The sequence below is a fragment of the Phoca vitulina genome, unplaced genomic scaffold, assembly GCF_004348235.1.
Source record: "Phoca vitulina isolate PV1807 unplaced genomic scaffold, GSC_HSeal_1.0 scaffold1093, whole genome shotgun sequence".
NCBI classification, from domain to species: Eukaryota; Metazoa; Chordata; class Mammalia; order Carnivora; family Phocidae; genus Phoca; species Phoca vitulina.
The window spans coordinates 4,295-10,202 of NW_022590780.1; the positions used below are offsets into that span (position 1 = coordinate 4,295).

The window sequence follows — 5,908 nt, forward strand, 5'->3', positions numbered from 1 at the left end:
GGAGTACAATTAAGAATCAAGAAATAAACCCATATGTTTATGGTCAACTGACTTTCAATAAAAGTGCCAAGACAATTCAATGGAGGAATGAATAACCTTTTCAACAGATGGTGTGGGGCAATTTGATATCCATAGACAAAGACTGGACCCTCTCCTTCTTACACAATACACAAAAGTTCATCAAAATGGATCACAGACCTAAAGGTAACAGCTAAAATTATACAGTTCTTGGAAGAAAACATAGGAGTGAATCTTTGTGATCTTGGGTTAGCAAAGCATGAATGACAAAATAATAAATAGATTAATTAGACTTCATCAAAGTAAACACTTTTATGTTTCAAAGGGCACCATCAAGAAAGTGAAAAGACAGAATGGGGGAAATATTTGCAAATCATATATCTGATAAGTGACTTGAAAGCAGAATATATGAAGAGCTCTCACAACTCAATAATAAAAAAAGACATCCCAATTAAAAAATAGGTAAAGGATCTGAATAGACATTTCTCCAAAGATATACACATGGTCAGTAAGCACATGGAAAGATGCTCAACATCATTAGCCATTAAGGAAATGCAAATCAAAATCACAATGAGATACTATTTCACACCCACTAGGATGGTTATAATAAAAAAAAGGGCAGTAACAATGTGAAGAAAGATGTACATTGCTTATGGTAGGAATGAAAAATGGTGCAGTCAATTTGGAAAACAGTTTTTCAGCTTCCCAACATGTTACACATAGTTATCATATAACCCAGGAATTCCACCCTAAGAAAATGGAAAACATGCCCACACCAAAACCTGTACACAGATATTCATGGTATTATTCATAGTAACCAAAAAGTGGAAACAACACAAAAGCTCATCGCCTGATAGATGAATAAATAAAATATGATACATCCACAAAATGGAATTTATTTGGAAATAAAAAGGAACTACTGATACATGGATGAACCTTGAAAACATTATGCTAAGTGAAAAAAACCAGTTATAAAAGTCCACAGATTGTATGATTTCATTTATATGAAATGCCCAGAATAGATAGATCCATAAAGAAAGAAAGTAGATTGCCTGAGGTTGGGGGAGGGACTGGAGGAGAAAAAAGAGAAGTAACTGGTAATGTGTACAGAGTTTCTTTAGGGGATGTGAAAATGTTCTAAGATTGATTGAGGTGATGGCTGCACAATTCACTATTTGGTGAATATACAAAAACCCATTGAATCGTACAGTTTAAATAAGTGAATTTTATGGTATGTAGATTATAGCTCAATGAGGATATTATTAAAAAGAGACAGAGAATGAAAAAAGAGTTTCTATACAAAGTTCTAAGCGAATCTGCTTGAAAAACTTGTTTTGGTGTACGGGCCAGAAAAGCCTACTACTATCAGATAAATTATCAAGTATAAATTTTTAATTTTGTCTTAACATTTGAGTTTGACTCATGCAATAATTGGCTTTTGATTCCAATATCTCAAAATTTTGAACTCAACCTTCTTCATCTACATCACCCTAAAATACCATTAGAGGGACTTATATATTTAACTTTGAGCATAATATTTTTCATATCCAATTGCCACATGTATGTTTTATAATCTGCTTACCTCTTCTCCTCTTCTCAGGAAAGGATATCCAACTTTACATGTGAGATTATGATTGGATTCACAACTGTCTTTTTGGATAGCCTTGGAAGAAAAAGTAAACAGAATTAGAGCAGACACATAGGTGAAATACTTGAGCTTGGTTTTCCAGAATTTTCCCAGTTGTGCCTTGGACTCTGCCTTGCTAAGATTTGTCTCTCAATTTAGTTGGGAGAGTCACAGCATTCTGAGATCACCTGTCTCACCATCCATGGAAAATCTGAAAACATTATATATGGGAGACTGAAGGACAGAGCACATCACATATCTTGTCTAGGTGTCCCACTGCACAATAGACGTACTAACAGCATGTGCCGCATAGGGTGATTAGGTGGCTGGACGAAATAATCCACACATACTAGACTGCCACATGGAAGCCCACAGTGAGTGGTTGTCATGAGAAGAGCTTCACTCAGTGCTAAGAGCACCGGTTCTGACCTGAGACCACCAGGAGTTAAATTCTGACTCCATCATTATTAGCTTTCTCCTAGTCAAGATTCCTCACTTCTCTGAGCCTGATTTTCTGTCAAGTGAGGTTAGTCATACTCTATTTCATCAAATTGAAAATGCCACTGAATAGGAGACTCACCATTATTTTGCATACCAATAAGAGGGGGAAAATGCTGCCAGTTAAGTAAACATATCAACTGTAAAATGCAGTTACAGCAAAGTTAAAATGTGACAGAAAGGGTTTATCTTAGAATCTCTGTAGTACAATAATACCTATTTACTTAATGAGAATTGAATAAGTGGAATGCTTAGAACAGTGCCTGGAACATAATGTGACTGAGGAAAAGACTGTCATTATTATTACTGTTTTTACCATTAATAGAAGTAGAGGAGATGCATTATTGATTTTTATAGTTCTCCCTCTCTACCAAGGCTATGAAGTTAGTTGAAGAGGATACTGGCAATGATTTTTAATATAGTCCCCTTTCCAGAGAAAAATTCAGTGGTAATATTTTTCCAGCATCACTTTGCGCATTTGGATTTATAATTAACATTCTTTACTGAATCTAAAATATGTGGTAGTAATGGAGGACATTTTTCTTTAAAGATTTTATTTATTTATTTGAGAGAGAGAATGAGATAGAGAGAGCATGAGAGGGGGGAGGGTCAGAGGGAGAAGCAGACTCCCCGCTGAGGAGGGAGCCCGATGCAGGACTTGATCCCGGGACTCCAGGACCATGACCCGAGCCGAAGGCAGTCGCCCAACCAACTGAGCCACCCAGGAGCCCGGAGGACATTTTTTTAAGCCTCTGTTAGTCATCATGTTTTTAAGTGATATCCTAATAAATAGAGAGAAATATCAGTGAAAGTCTGAATTTACAGAAACTAGACAATAGAGTTTTAATACTATAATTAATAAGGGTATTGTTTTTAATATGAATCATACATATTACTAATTCATATCTATATAGATAGAATTGTAAATAAGGGGGATTCATTCAGAGATCAGAATTAAAAGCAAAGTTCAAATGTGGAAGTACTAATTATTCCTGACACAGCATCTTATGCAGCTATGTTATTGCCAAGATAAAAAAAAATTCTGTTACGACAATGAGACATTGTAATTTAACACCTCTCTTGCCAATGTAAGGATTTTACATAGAAAATGAGAAACGGTATCTTGATTTTTCTTTATGTAAGCATTTTTTTTGTTCCATACATGCATTACTGCACCTCTGTTTAACTTTCTTGACTTTGTTATGTTTATATTTTTCTTTGACTTTGTCTCAATTTCAGCTATGTAATGCCTCTATGAAAGGTATGATTTTGATACATCAGTGATACTTTCCTCACACTGAATCTAAGAAAAGTCATAAATCTCTAAAGACATTCATCAAAACAAAACTTTTAAAAAAAAGTTTGGTACTTTCACCATTAGTGAGTACTAATAATTTGTACAAAATGTTCTCTATTCTTCTAAACCCAATAAAAACAATTAGTTCAGTAGCAGAAAAAGTAGGCTCAATAAATGATTATTACAAGAATAAACAAATATAAAACTAAAAGTTTACCTCAATTCCTGAAAAAATTAGATTTGGAGAATAGTGCACTATGGTTCTGGTGTTATAGGCACTGTCCTTCTTATTTTTGACTGTGAGACTAACATTGAACTTATCGTTGTGGGACCTGACAATAAGCAGGCCCTTTTCTGTGGTGGATACTTTCAGGGCGAGGTCCGAGATACATTTTTCCTTGTTTCCACAATCTTTAGCAAAGGGAATCTGAAATGGTCACAGGAAAGTGTTTTTCAACATTTAGTTAAGCATGACTGAAAATTGCTTATTAACCTGCTTAGTGAAATGACATATTGCCAAACTAAGTTAAGCAACTCATAAAAAGAACAGATTCCACTGCAGAAATCATAAGGAATTTTAGATTTATTCCTATAATTTACAGGGAAAAATAATAAACTCCTGGATATAAATTCTTCCAGTCCTTTAAAGAATGCACAGTTTTTCACAGATGTTTTTCACTTTTAGTCTGCCAGAGTAGAAGAGTTTCAAAAAAATCAAGTCAAGTACTCTAAGATCTAAATCTATGAGAGAACACTTTAACACGCAACCCCAATTACGAGATTTTCTATTGAAAAGAATCAAATACTTAGGAATGTAATAGAGCTCAGAGGTAGAAAATGGTCAAGCCACATAACTAGGAGCTTTCCTTGACTCGTCTTCCCATTAAGCCCCACCCTCTTATCTAAACCTTTGCTAAGATCTGTCCATTCTACCTCTCATTCTAAGTATCTCCAAACTCTCCATTTCCACCATCACCTCTAGTCTAGCCATCCTTATTTCCTCCCTGAACTAATGCAACAGCTTCCTAAGTGGTCTCCTGCACCCATTCTTGTTCCAGTCACTGTTCCTCCAATCATTCTCTACATTGCAGCTGGAGTAATCCTTAAAAATATATAAATCCAGTACTATCACTGAACCAACTAAAACCAGTCAATAGCATTCCATTTGCTCTTCAAGATATCTGTGCAGTAGCACAAAGTCCAGAATGATCTGGTTCCTGCCTATGCCTCCCTCCTCATCCCTATCACCTTCCCCCCTTGCTCTTCAGCTTCAGCCACATTAGAGAGTTTAGTGTAGTTCCTTTATGCCTCAGAACTTTTACACATATCTCTGTGCATGAAACATAGCTCCCTCCACTCCTGTGAATAGGATGGAAAATCTTCCTATGCTTCAGGTCTCAATTTAAATGTCAAAACTTCAGGAGTGTGCACCCTGACTTTCTATGTAGGCAGAAGTTCCCATAAAACAATTACGTTCTCCAGAGCACATGCTTTAATTCCTACCTAATACCTGTTTCTTAGGTTATACTAAACTCTGAAGCCTGTTATGGATAAGATACCCAATAAATATATTAGAAAGGAAAAAAGGGAAAGGGAAAGTGAAAGATATGGGTATGGGGAAAACTAATTCCCCATCCCTAATGTTTCCTCCATTGGTGCCACCCCATCTTTCTTCTTGCTCACTCACTCTTTCTCAGGTGTGAGACATTGGACTTTGTGAATTTGGAAGCAGGAGCAGGGTGAACACAGCTCAGTCCCTTTCTACCTCTTCTGCTCTTGGGGCAGTGGTGTGCCCATGGGAAGCATACATTCTTGCTCTATATTTCCATTCTGCAAGTTTTATGAGGTGGGCCCCCTTGAAAGAGGCCTGAGATTAATGAGCACTCTGATGACGTACTTGGTTATTTGTGGTCTAAACCTTGTTCAGTAGGAGGACACCCAATATGCCTAAACCATGTATGCAACCCAGTGTTCATTAGTAATAAAGGGAGTTCCAGGAGGCTAAACCATGTCGTTCTTTCAACTGGTCCTAAATTTAGCAGAGATTAAAAGAGGTGCTGTTTGTAAGTTCCCTCCAACAATAGGAAATAGAAGAGTTGAGAAAAGTCTAGAAAAGTCTCATTCTTTTTTTAAAAAATTGATGTAGGGTTGTGTATGTGTGTCTATGTGTTTCAGTTTTTTTTCCCCCAATATGTTCACATATAGGCATTCTGAATTTAAAGAAAAATATGACTTACATATTCATGTACTGAATTTGGTAGGGAATCATCAAGAACAGGCCCATTTTCTGGATCGGTAAGATTAAAATCCAAAGTTATCCTTACAGAGTCCCGAAAGTCATGCTTGTCCTACAGGTTGAAGCATAACATATTTTATCATTGGTATCATATTTGCTGAATGTTCTGACCTTCTTATGGCTTCCTTCTTCTGCCCCTGTGGGTCATGCTTGCTGGAACATTCTTGTGCAC

General features: G+C 36.4%; 1 long non-coding RNA gene across 1 annotated transcript; it reads right to left on the minus strand.

Moving 5' to 3' along the window:
* Positions 1-1,001: 1,001 nt before the first annotated feature.
* Positions 1,002-5,873, minus strand: LOC116629480. The gene is made up of 3 exons (XR_004298755.1): positions 5,678-5,873; positions 3,658-3,867; positions 1,002-1,681 (listed from the first exon to the last, which is right to left on the minus strand). It is a non-coding gene; the product is annotated as an uncharacterized LOC116629480 (long non-coding RNA).
* Between the last annotated feature and the right edge of the window lie 35 nt (positions 5,874-5,908).